The sequence below is a fragment of the Lissotriton helveticus genome, chromosome 1_1 (assembly GCF_964261635.1).
Source record: "Lissotriton helveticus chromosome 1_1, aLisHel1.1, whole genome shotgun sequence".
Lineage (NCBI taxonomy): Eukaryota > Metazoa > Chordata > Amphibia > Caudata > Salamandridae > Lissotriton > Lissotriton helveticus.
In genome coordinates, this window is record NC_136057.1 from 481,074,242 (window position 1) to 481,088,759 (window position 14,518).

The following is a 14,518-nucleotide window of genomic DNA, read 5'->3' on the forward strand; positions in this document are numbered from 1 at the left end:
ATGCACTTCTCCAATTAACCGTGCTGTACTATCTACTTATCCAATCACTCCACAAATATTCAAGCTCTTATAAATGCACTCAGGCACTTTCCTTGCAGTATTGTAATCTTTTAGTCACTAGACAGGTACTCATGCAATGGCCCAGACACTAACACAAACACTTCTACAATACCCCATCTAGCTTTATGTGCTTATCCAATCACTCCGCTAATACCCCAGCACTTACTAATACACCATGCACTCTCGTTACGGCACTCTAATCATCCAGTCACTGCTCACATACTCATATAATGGTCCAGGAACTAACACAAGCACTGCTACAATCCTCTGTGCACTATCCATGCAGATCCTATAACCAGCTACATACTATTGATTTATTCTTCTAAATACCCAGGTAGTATCCATGCAGTCTAGGAATCCTCCTGTCAGTCCCAAGCACTTCTCCAATTATCCAATCCAGCACTATCTACTCATCCAATCACTGCGCCAATACCTAAGCACTTATAAATTCACCATGGCCTTGGTAGTAACACAATGCAGATGTGTAACCAGCTACATACTACTGATTCACTTCTCTAATTTCCTAGGTACTACCTATGCAGTCTAGGAATCCCCCTGTCAGTTCCATGCACTTCTACAATCATCCATCCAGCACTATCTACTTAAGCAATCACTTCGCCAATACCTAAGCGCTTATAAATTCACTATGCACTCTTTTTGCAGCACTGTAATCATTCCAGTTAATAGTCATGTACTTATGGAAAGTCCTTGGTAGCAACACAAGCATAGCTACAATACTCTGTGCACTATCCATGCAGACCTCTAACCAGCCACATATTACTGATTCACTCCTCTAATTACCCAGGAAGTACCCATGCAGTCTAGGAATCCTTCGGTTAGTCCCGATGCTCTTCTCCAATCACCCATGCAGCACTATGTACTTATCCAATCACTCCACCAATATCCAAGCACTTATAAATGCACTCAGGCACTCTCCTTGCAGTATTGTAATCTATTAGTGACTAGCCATGCAATGATACAGGTACTAACCATGCAGTTCCACAATCACATGTGTACTACTAATGCTGTGCTCTAATATATTACACACTTCTCATACACTCCTACAATTATGCAGGTAGCACTGTTCCACTGCTCAAATCATTGATGTAGTTTCTTTGTATGTATTTTTAGAGTTATACATGTGAATATTTTTATATAATTATTTTTATTATATTAAATTATTAATAAAATGTTTCTTTTTTTAAAGATATTTTGCATATTTATTAAGACAGAGTTACAATGACAAGAAAACAGCAAAGAAAAAGAGAACAAAGAAAAGAGGCCTATGTAAAAAAAATAGCAAGAGAGCAATTAGATTGTGATGTATTCCTATAGGTTCTGTATCGATCCTCCTATTCCTGACCCTATTCTGGTTAACGAGTTAACTCGCAGCCATCCCATGATGCAGAAACCGTTATCTGATTACGCCAGACCACGGCACAGGAGCGCGTTATCTGATTAGGTCATAACGCTTGCCATCTAATTAGGCAAGCAATATTCCTCCAGCCCCTGATAAGGCATACGGAGTTCTCAAAACAAATCAAACCTATGACAACCTGGGAAAAACCCTGCGGCCATTGTTTTGATTTCACCGAGAACTTCAGTAAAAGAATGCGCTAACGACCTGCTCGTATGACATCCTTATTGACGTATCTATGTCCATCCTTACGTCAATCTCGGCACCTTACAGGTATAAATATTACCGATATTGCCTTAGCAAACACACGCGGTGGTGACGAGATCGGAGCAGCGAGACTTCCCGAAGCCCAGCAGAGAGCGAAGCCCACTAGCTGCCCCGCCTTCCTGACGCGCTGAGAACGAGACGCTGCCTTTCTCCTGCCGAGAAATCCAGCTCCGGCGCTTCCGAGCAGCCCTTGCAGGCAGCCTGGAATATCGAGACCAAAGATGAGAGATACCATCCCTCAATCATCCTAGATTCAAGGTACGGAACTGAATAACCCCTTGCAGAGAATTCTTGAATCAGTCACTTGGCCAAACAAACTTAACTTAGACTGCTACTTTCTATCCCCGCCCACGTATTAGGCTTAGGTCAGGTACACTGGGGTAGGCGTGGTTAGAAGCACCAGTTGAGTACGATTAGTCATATGTTTATATGTATGTATCTATTTTATCCATTTTAAACCACCATATGGCTTAGAAACCATATAAATGTTTTTACAGTATTAATTTATACTTCTGCTTTTATTGTATGCACTTTACTCAACCATAAGTATTGCAATAATATCGATTCATTTCTCTTGTACGAGAAAAGAGACTGATCAATAAATAACATCTTTTATTGAACACGCCCATCTCTTCCTTTTCTCTACAATCTGGTGAAACTAAGAATGCACGTACTGACTGAGTAAAATAAGTTGTCTTTTGTTTTCACACGACTCTAGAGATACACTCTTGATTAGGGGAGAGCAAAGTTGTCATGTTCTATGGTTGTCAGAAACTAAATCCCTTCTTGTCTATCCAGGGAGGTTCAGCTCCTCCTTGTCTATTCGAGAAAGTTTCTAGTGAACTCTGAGCTAGCTGGCAAACCCAAAACTTTAAGTCTAATATCGACAGTAGAAGACCTAGTTAACGTCTGGTCTAGGTCTATACTATTGAAGGTATTATTCCAATGCGCAGAGCCTATTGGGATAATAGGAACTACACTACATGGCGCCCAACGTGTTTGGATAGGCGATAAAACTAACACAAGACTTTAGAGTAACTCAGTCGTGCTTTTTCACTCAGACCCCTTTTTCCCATAATACTCCAAAGACGTCTGGAGTGGGTGAGAGGTCAAATCCGCCAAACCTCGCAGGAGGGAACTCCTATGTATGGTTCTTGGTTCAATCAACGTTGAAGGATACACTGTTCCAAAATATTGTGCATCTCATCTTTGTTTCCACAAGAAACCTGATCTGCAAACAAACAGAATAACCATCCTGACAGTAAAATGCCAGACAGTGATGATGAAAGAGAGAGAGCTAGAGTAGCAGCTGAAGTAATAGCAGCTGATAATACTATGCAAGAAGCAGACCCGGATATAATACTCATCCCGGTCAACATAATAAGATCTATAACGTTAAAACTTATAGAAAATGGACTGACACCAAGAGGTGGTACAGTCATATTCGTAATTGAGGCACACGAATATCGGCAGACAGAGGTATTCTATTCATGGATAAACTTTCCAGCAGCAAATGCTGTAACAAAGGAGTTCCACTGTTATAAAATAGAGGAACCTCCGGATACCTACACTCCTTTCGAGGAAGTGGAAGTACCACTCAAATTCCAAGAGCATCTGCTCTTGTTTAATGGCGCCCTAAAACATAATAATCACATCACCAGGCTCGGTCCACTAGGTAGACCAGGAGCAACGTGGCCGGTCCTAGCCGGATACATACCACATCCAGACATCGAAAGGATGTCTGCAGCAGATGTTTTAGTACAACTAAAACAATTAATTAAAATATATAGACAACTAGTCCAATATGTAATGCGGACTTCAACCATCCAACCTGTAGTTAAAATCCCACAGCTGACCCCTGATCAGGGGAACACAAATAAAATTACACCACAGAACATACAGTCCTGCCTAGGTAAAGTACCAGCTAAACGGGAACAAATACCATTCTGGTTAGCACAAAAAATCACCCAAATAGAGGCGGTGTTTCCAGACACCACCCCTGTGGATAAACACAGGATTCTGACTATCTGTCTTCCAATGGGAATCGCACCACACGTGGAGGACTGTGACACTTGGGGTACAGACTTTGCTTCCATTTACACAAAAACACATGGAGTTCCATCCATGTCAGTAATACCAGATGTGCTAAAACAAATTCAAGATGAATACGGTCCAGAACCCGCTTTAACTCTTGGTATGAAATTACTAAAAGACTTCAAGCAGGTCTCGGCAATATTACTAGCCAACATAAAAGGAGAAGCAGCGAATGTGGCGATCCGCCAGAGGTTAAAAGAGACAGATATAGCAGACCAACCAGCTGAAATTGCCAGAATTATAGAAAAATCCTATGAAGAACTAGGTAGAGATAGTTTGGGAGGAATACCAGTAAAGCCCCAACTAATTGAAAGTCCTGAAAAAATATTTATTAAAAATAATCTAAACAGTCAAAAGAAGAACTGGGATGGAAACAAACAATCCAATCCAAAAGAAAAGAGATTCCAGTCCAGAGGAAGGTCTCCTCGGCGGAGAGAAAGATCTCCGGACCAAGGACCCAAGTCTCCCCAAAGGGAGCCCTCTGTGAAAAAATACAACCTTAGAAATAGGGATAACATAAAGAAACCGGATAGATATCAAGATTTTGATACACGTCCCTCTCAATCTTTTCAGACTTCCTCGCAGAAATCGGAAAGAAGAGGACGATCGGAACCCAGGGAAGGGCACGTCAAGTCCAAAGACAAGGAACCTGCTCATCCAAATAAAAAATTACAGTTTCCAAAAAAGAAGGTAGCCAGTATTAAAGTATTCAACAATGCCGAGAATACTGAGGACACAGCTGAAAAACGGAGAGTGGGCTCAGACAATGCTAGACAGCGCAGCAGAAGTGAGCATAGCACGCAAAGTCCTTATGAATCATCTGGAGACAGTGGACACGAATGAATACATTCAGGTGGAAACTGCAGACACCAGAGTTAGCAAACCTCACAAAATATATGAAATAACTTTACGTATAGAAGGGGATAAGACTAGGAAAATAAGGGGCCTTTTTTGGGATAATCTCTCCAAGGGCTATGACATCCTTCTAGCTGAAAAAGATTGGCCACCAGAGTTCGTCAGGGAGTGCCCACATGGCGAAGAAATAATTATGCCTGCCTTCTCAAATCATATTCCAATTCATAAAAAATATACACTTGCAAGAAAGTGGCCAGTAGCTCAGGCTCCTGCTTTATATAAAAATCATGTAGGATGGGATGAGGACTCTCCTCCTCACAAAATCCAGTTAAAATCACAACCTACTGCACAAAGGCAGTATCCAATCAAGCAAGAAGCTAAAAAACAGGTAAAAGAAATTCTAGATCAACTAGAATACTAGGGGGTGATTGAAACTTGCACCTCACAAATGAACAACCCTTTGTTTCCTGTCTCCAAACCAGACAATTCATATCGTCTAGTTTTGGATTACAGACACCTTAACTCGTGTTGCAAAACTTTTGCAGTACAAAACTCGCATAGTGCTGCACTAATGAATAACATAGTGCGCAAAAAATATAAAACAACATTAGACATCTCTAATGGATTCTTTTGTCAAAATATAGCACCAGAGAGCAGATACTTATCAGCGTTCTCAATAAATGGCGCTCAAAAAGAATTCTGTCGGTTACCCCAGGGGTACAAGAACAGCCCAGGAGTATTCTCAGCGAGAGTAACAGAGTTACTACAAACATATGATGACGAAGCATTATCTTATGTTGATGACATATACCTAACAGATGATGACTTGGATACTCACTTGAAGAGAGTGAACACCATAATACTTGGGTTCGCAGCAGAGGGTTACAAATTCAACTTTAAAAAATCTAGAATTGCCCATCTAACAGTCCTGTTCTTAGGATATGAATTATCAAGTGAAGGCAAAAGCCTGGCTGACAATTTCCTAGAGAAATGTGCCGTACTCCAAGCACCTAGAACACTAAAAAACCTACAGTCAATTCTAGGCTTCCTAAATTTCGGAAGAACATACATTGCAAATTACGCAGAAAGGGTCAAACCCCTTTATGATCTAATAAAACCAGATTTTAAACTCAATAACACACAGAAATTCTGAGATCCTTACAAACAGATATGTTAATTAAAACAAAATTAGAAACACGTGATAACACACGCAACCTTGTGATTCGAGTCAACCCAGGAAGATGCGGATTCACATACCTGACCTCGAATGAGGGAGAAAAGGTACCAATTGCATTCAAATCACACTTGTACACAGAAGCTGAAAAGAAATTCAGCATTAAAGAAAACATTGTTCATGCAGTTCAAACCGCAATAGCTAGAGAAAAAGATAAAGCTGACGGTAGACACATCACAGTCAGAACAGCAGAATCAGCCTTTGAGGCATTAACAACACCGTGTAATTTACCAACAACAGCATTGAATCCGGAATGGATACAATGGGTGAATTCCATTACAATGGACAAAGTAAAATACTACTTTGATCCAGAACTAGAGGAACTAAAATATCTAGAATATGAAAGAATATTCCCTCTGCCAATCGACATTCTGCCATTACGACAGTACGCTTGTGTAATCTATACAGACGGACATGCTCAACCATCCGTTTGGGGGGAACAAGCATACAACCCCACATGTGAGATTACAAAAGAAGTGTGGCGCGGAGGTATACTAAGACCTCTATTAACAAAAACACACTCAGTAGAAACTAATTCAGAACAACAGACTGAAAAAATAGCATTGAAAATGGCGCTAGATAATGCAGATCGCGAATTCCCGACACTCATAGTGTCCGATTCGTATTACTGCGTCAAATCATATAACAGCGATTTGCAGAAATGGATTCAAAACGGTTACAAAGATGACACAGGTGCAACAATAAAACAAAAACTGCTTTGGGAACAAATAGTTCTGTTAAAAAAAGAACTACCAAAGACTCACGTGATACACTCACTGAGTCATCAGCGTGATGGCGTTCACGTTGCAGGGAATTCATTGGCTGAGAAAACCACAGCGGTAGCAACTGAATCGGCTTCCGTAGCTAGAAAAAAGCGTGCAGTAAAATACATTGACGATGAAACAATGCTGGCGGTGAAAACATCATCAAAAGGCGACTGCTCAGCGTTACCGATCAGTTACCCACTCAAATATACATACATAATCGATGCGAACTCCGTTCCTTTTGCTCGAATCCCTGGAGTGGGGGATAGAGTAATTCCAAACAAGGACAGGAGAACTTTGTTAATAGCAGACGCACATATGGGCGAGGGTCTCAGACACCTCAAACTAAAAGATTCTCTGGAAGAACTACAATCAGTGTACTGGTGGCCAGGCATGAGCCTGCATCATCACATCTTTGTAAAAAAATGCCCGGGCTGCAACAGAGATCGCAGCGGCGAGAGGAACGGGGTAATACCATGGCGTTTCACTCAATGAGGGCTAAACAATAATCAGTGAAACAAGTGTAAATAATGCGTCCCATTAACAAATAAAGACTAGTTTCCACTTATAAATGTAGACCCCAGCACTCGGCTGACGTCGGGACTGTTATACAAAGATTTGCGAGTCTAAATGGCATATACACTAGGAGCATGCTACGTTTGACCAATGTTTTCACTTTAGCCCTCAAGCTTGTGGGAAAGCATGGCCAAATGAGCATAGCGAAGCGGGATTCTTCTCACTTCCTTCCTGAGGGATACGGGATGGTGTAAAGAAAAAACCAAGGCATAAAGCAATCTATAACAGCAAAGGTATTAGGTTCGGGAGATGGGTGGGTCAAACATCTAATAAGTGTCCAACGTAGTCTAAACAACTTGCCAAGAAATTCTCTGGGATTCAGTCCGTACGAATTACTGTTTGGAACTAGGATGCTAGTCTTAGATCTTGACAGTCAGACTTCAGTGGTAAAAGAAAAAAGCTTTGATATCAAAGATCGTTTGGCTATTTTACAGGACTTAAACGAAACAAGAAAAGACCTGAGCAACATAAAGTTGAAACAGCAGCCAACAACCACTGAAGAACCACCACCTGTCCCAGCAAGACCTGTCTGGATTCCAAAAGTCGTAGATCTAGTCATAGAAAAGAACGCGGTAAAGAAGGAATTTGGGCCTTCTTACAGAAAAGCAGTTCCTGTCTTGTCCATCAACGGGACACGATCAGTTGTATTACCGCCACTTGCTGGTAAAAAGGAGAACCGAGTTGTATCCATCGACCTGGTAAAACCACAATCATGTGGCCGATAACAAACAGTAGGCCAAGTGGACTCCCTATAAGTAGTAGAACACCAAGGTTTGCTACAAGTACAGAGGTGCTAACTAAAAGGCTAATCACATTCGAAACGCCTACAGAACAACAACAAGGACTATGCAACAATGCAATGGAACTCACACCTCTGAAAACCCAAATAAAAACATTTAGTAGAGACACACCAACCTACAATGAAGTAACAAATGAATATGCTGAAGCTGCAAGAAACAGTAATCCTGAAGCAATTGGAACAATAGACAGAACGGCATCCGGCTACTTCATCAACTTTGAAGATTCTTCTGAAGATCTAAGTGAATCAAAGACACAGCCATCAACAAAAACTTTTAAAGATAAAGCTAAGGAAATATGGAAACAGCTGAAAGAAACCTATCTGATTTCTCCGTGGATTGAATTTTGGGTGTCATTTGGTGTATTTATCCTGATACTTTGGCTCATCATGATACTATGTTTGGGACGCTTCATTGAGGGAAAATATGCTAAAATGGACACAGCAAGCCAGAAAATCAACTTGATCCTCAAGCCACACATGTCTTCACACGTCAAGAAAAGAGAACTTTCTTCAGTCAATTTCACAGCCAATCCTATACCGGGTGGGGTAGCATGGGACAATACTGACTATGAAATTTATGGTCCGGTCGAAATCCTCAAATATCCACACCAAATCAAGATCTCGTTGAGTGACTTTGTAAAACCAAACTCATTTGCTGATGATTGGGACTTTGAAAGTATTAATAACATGATGTCTGATCTAGTGATGTCTGCTAAATTTACCAAACATGATTATTTGCAGGGTTCGTCTAATTATGATAGTATGTACTGCTACAACCACTATGGTAACCATTTTTTACATAAATCAGCACAACCTAGAAATGTTTTAAATTATAATCAATGGGAACATTGTGCAACCCCTCCAAAAGGAAGCTCAAGAACCTTTTATGACAAATATTCATACTTTTCAGGGTTCAATACAAGTAATGCTGAAACATTTTATTTCAAATTGTCAAATAAGACAGGAACAAAAACCATGCTTACAAACACAAAATTGATATATTCGGACTCATTTTTTGAACAAATGAATACATTTGGTTTTGATTATTGGGACAAAAATGTTGAAGTAAAAAGTGTTTGGGGTACAAAAGAATGGCAAGTACAAGGTATAGAATCATTGTTTAGAGCCTGCATGATCCCAGAACAAATTATATTCTTGAATGAAACTATTCAACAAACTACCTGTCTTGGATTAGCCAAAATCAAAGACTTAAATAAACCGTCTATTCCAAAACCAACAATGAACAGCAATAACTCTGCAGATGAAGAGATAGACGTAAACTATGTATTAAACCAAAACAGAACAAATCCTGATTGGAAACAATGGTTAATCTGGCCCACAGATACTAATAACTGTCAAGACAGATTCCTGGACAAAACACAGGGGTTCACATTGACCAGGCCAGACCCTAGATATTCCCAAAGACAACACCCAGGGATAATCACCACCTACAGTGTGGGAAAACTCTGCCTTCAATGGCTACAAACTTCCACACTAACAGAAATTAAGCAACACCTAACTTTACTTACTGATGGTGCTGACTTGCGTGATTTCATTATGGGACCACGCAAACAGCGTCAAAAACGCTTCATAGCAGCCTCTATATATGCAGCTTACAACGAGGCCTGGAAGATAACTCAAATTGAGACAGCAGAAAGTATACGGGAAATTGACCGTATTCATTTGGAAAAATCGCTTTCTGTAGTAGACAATGGGTTAATGACTCTGTCCTCCAGAATCTTTTCATTGGACAGCATTGTGTCATCAGCAATCGACATAATATCGCAAGACTTACTGTTATTACAACACGGTCAGTCTCATTTGCGTTCTATTGTACAGCTTGGCTGGACGTTACAAAACCTGCGTTCAGGCTATGTGCCTTGGCGTTTAATCAACACAACGTCACTATTCACTATCTTTAACCTTACTGATAAACAGATCAGTATGGCACAAAAGGGTGCTGATTATACAATCCTGAGCATTGAGAAACTCGAGAGATTACCATTGACAATGTCAGAACGACCTGTCATTGAATGGATAATACATGGGATAATTAATATTCCGATATCTACTTTCAGGTTTCAATACTGCCAAAAATATATACAGGCTGGCATGTACGAAAAATTGGGAAAAGGGTACATTAAGACAACATGGAACTTGCCCTATTCACATGCATGTGTCAGTAATAAAGGACAGAAAGTGTTTCTTAGTGGCAATAATTGTGCGATGTCACTAAGCGGTACACTTCTGTGTAATGGAATTAGTTTGCATGGAGCCTGTGAAGGGAACTCAAATAACCTTTCATGTCACCAGCTAGGCACACCTGCAACAGAGATAGAACCATTATTTAAAAGACTCTATAACGGGAGTTACATTCTAATTGTGGATCGCAGATGTTGTAGTCTAGTGCCCGGGGTTCCTTATCTCGTTAGTACGACTGCGAAGGTCATGTGCTGTGGACGCTTATTGTTCCCCAGCTCCTTTCCAGACAGGGAGGCAAGGGCATGGCCTCACTTGAAAATTACTTCTATTCGAGTTGATACTTTAAGCAGAATGAAAACAGTGCTTCTTCAGACGCCGACCAGGCTCACGTCATCAAAAGAAACGTATGATCTCCTAGTCGCAAGGACGACTGCAGAGATTCCCTCATTGTTATCAACTAATTCCCCCATACATTTCGCAGAAATCCTGAATGAAATCTTAAATATTTCTGATACCAGTGGAGTCTCAAATGTATTTAAGACAGTATTTTCGATGGCATTAACACCATTCAAAGCCATACTGGGTATTTTTCCAGACTTCGTCCATTCGATTTTTGGAGGAGTTCCCCTCATTTTGGGACTAATTGCAGGAATCCTATTCTTAGTCCTTATATTTCGTTATGGCAAACCGTGTCACAGACAAAACACCTGCGACAAGGGAAGAAACAATCCGAGCCATTGGATACCGGGACCGGATATCAAAAATCCTGGGACTAACCCGGCTTAGAGACCTGAACATGACTTGGTTTCTTTCATTTCGGCCGATATGGCAAAGATGTGTTTTACCTGTATTAAGGTGCATGCTGTGCGGAGAAGAATGCGTGTTGGACACCTGTCTGACGCTACAATCGGATGCGCCAATGGATGCAGAAACACTGTTGGGTCCAGTAAAGGCTCATGCATTGTGCTGCCCTCAACGGCTGCCAATCCTGATGACGGCATTCGTGGAAACTTCACCACTACGATTAAGGGGTAGTGAAGATCAAGATGAAAGCAGCATCGATCAGGTACAACCTTCTGTCAGCAATACTACTCAAAACGTCAATGGAGACAATCATGCACATGAATACATGGTTACATCCTTTTCCGAATTAGTGGAACTCTCACAGGAAGCTGTTGACAGCTTTTTCAGCAGTCTCAACGATATGATGTTCTCACCAGAGCAGAAATAATGACTCTTGAACAAGCTAGCACACGGCATTCCCGACACCTTGAATTTGGCCTTCAACTTTAATAATAAAGTAGCAAGATCGACTTTTCCTCCAGTTCACGGACAGCAATTTTTTAGCAGCCCCAAAATATTTTTGTTAAATTTTACGGGACACTTTTCTTCTGCTTAAAGTAAGAACTATTCTTAGAGAACTAATTTCTATTTTTAGAAACTTCATAGACATTAGCTGCCCGCTGGTATGTTTATAAATATTTTTGAACTGTGATGAAGTGGTCTCGAACTTTTCTTCTGTATTAAGAGCCATTTCATGTGTAATTCTAATATTCAATTACTAATAATGTATACATATGCGTGATTATTTTAGCATTATTCTACTGCTTGAGTGCATGTAGTACATATGACTATTTTTTTCCCGTATGTTACATAATTTCAAAATGCATTATGTGTATTTTGGGGTGGTAAGGTATACACGATACTCTACAGTATGTTTTACTATGCCTAGATTCGTAAATATGGCCATAGTTAGCGTGGAGTGGGTGTGATGTATTCCTATAGGTTCTGTATCGATCCCCCTATTCCTGACCCTATTCTGGTTAACGAGTTAACTAGCAGCCATCCCATGATGCAGAAACCGTTATCTGATTACGCCAGACCACGGCACAGGAGCGCGTTATCTGATTAGGTCATAACGCTTGCCATCTAATTAGGCAAGCAATATTCCTCCAGCCCCTGATAAGGCATACGGAGTTCTCAAAACAAATCAAACCTATGACAACCTGGGAAAAACCCTGCGGCCATTGTTTTGATTTCACCGAGAACTTCAGTAAAAGAATGCGCTAACGACCAGCTCGTATGACATCCTTATTGACGTATCTATGTTCATCCTTACGTCAATCTCGGCACCTTACAGGTATAAATATTACCGATATTGCCTTAAGCAAACACACGCGGTGGTGACGAGATCGGAGCAGCGAGACTTCCCGAAGCCCAGCAGAGAGCGAAGCCCACTAGCTGCCCCGCCTTCCTGGCGCGCTGAGAACGAGACGCTGCCTTTCTCCTGCAGAGAAATCCAGCTCCGGCGCTTCCGAGCAGCCCTTGCAGGCAGCCTGGAATATCGAGACCAAAGATGAGAGATACCATCCCTCAATCATCCTAGATTCAAGGTACGGAACTAAATAACCCCTTGCAGAGAATTCTTGAATCAGTCACTTGGCAAAACAAACTTAACTTAGACTGCTACTTTCTATCCCCGCCCACGTGTTAGGCTTAGGTCAGGTACACTGGGGTAGGCGTGGTTAGAAGCACCAGTTGAGTACGATTAGTCATATGTTTATATGTATGTATCTATGTTATCCATTTTAAACCACCATATGGCTTAGAAACCATATAAATGTTTTTACAGTATTATTTTATACTTCTGCTTTTATTGTATGCACTTTACTTAACCATAAGTATTGCAATAATATCGATTCATTTCTCTTGTACGAGAAAAGAGACTGATCAATAAATAACATCTTTTATTGAACACGCCCGTCTCTTCCTTTTCTCTACAATCTGGTGAAACTAAGAATGCACGTACTGACTGAGTAAAATAAGTTGTCTTTTGTTTTCACACGACTCTAGAGATACACTCTTGATTAGGGGAGAGCAAAGTTGTCATGTTCTATGGTTGTCAGAAACTAAATCCCTTCTTGTCTATCAAGGGAGGTTCAGCTCCTCCTTGTCTATTCGAGAAAGTTTCTAGTGAACTCTGAGCTAGCTGGCAAACCCAAAACTTTAAGTCTAATATCGACAGTAGAAGACCTAGTTAACGTCTGGTCTAGGTCTATACTATTGAAGGTATTATTCCAATGCGCAGAGCCTATTGGGATAATAGGAACTACACTACAAGATCAAGTACAACATGGATCCTTAAAGAAAAAGCCTTCTGGTAAGAGAAGTAAAGATTTTTTTCAAAACTTGTAAGGAGTGTTTCAAATTCTAAAAATAAAGAAGAGAGAGATAGAACAAGAACAGTGAAACGAAAGGAAAAGAAAAATGTAAAAAAAAGTGCAAAATTGGATTATCAGAAAAAGAATTATGTTGGAAGCAGGAAGAAACAATTTTCAGAAATTCGAAAAAGATTGTATAAAAGTAGAGTACTCCAAAATTTACTAACAAAATGTAAAAAATATAAAAGGAGATCAGCATTTTACAAACAAATAAAGGAGATTCTAAGGGGGGTCATTAGGATGGCGGGCAGACTTTGTCCTCCCACCATCCTATCGGGAAACGGGACCGCCCGCCATAAGGGTGGGGGTCCCGTGGGGGCAATTAGGATGCGCCTGTCATTGTGGCAGGCGGTGCACCCAGCACTGCCCCCCACAATGCCAGGAAGCTATGTCATGCACTTCCATGCACAACATGGCAGGCACCGCACGGTGCCTGCCATGTTGTTCCTGAAACTTCAGGGGGGTACCTAAGGTACCCCCCCATGTACACCACCCACCCCAAGAGTCCTTGGGGGCCTGCAACGGGCCCCTGCAGTCTATTCCCGCAATGAGTTGACCGGGCAGAAAAGCGACGGACGGCCTTTCCGTCCGCCGCGGCCCCCCCGCCATAGTAATATGGCGGGGAAATGGGTGGTGGGCAGGGTCGGTGGCGATCTGCCCGTGATCCTAATGAGCCCCTAAGTGTCATCCTCCCTTTCCTGGGCAAGCTTTTGGAGAAATATATTAACACCTGTCTCTCCAACCATGTCAAACGGACGGGCAGCCTTGATTCATCTCAATCAGGCTTTCTGCCAAAATACAGCACAGAATTAGCCCTACTAGAGGCAACCGATAACATCAGGTTGACCCTAGATAGAAGCCACTCCACAATATTGGTGCTGTTGGATCTGTCCGCTGCGTTTGACACGATTTCCCATACGACTTGCTCAGGAGATAGGAGGAGGTCGGACTTAGAGATTTGGCCCTTCAGTGGTTGACGAGTTTTCTTTCCTCTCGCTCCCAGGCGGTCAACCTTGGTTCATATCGTTC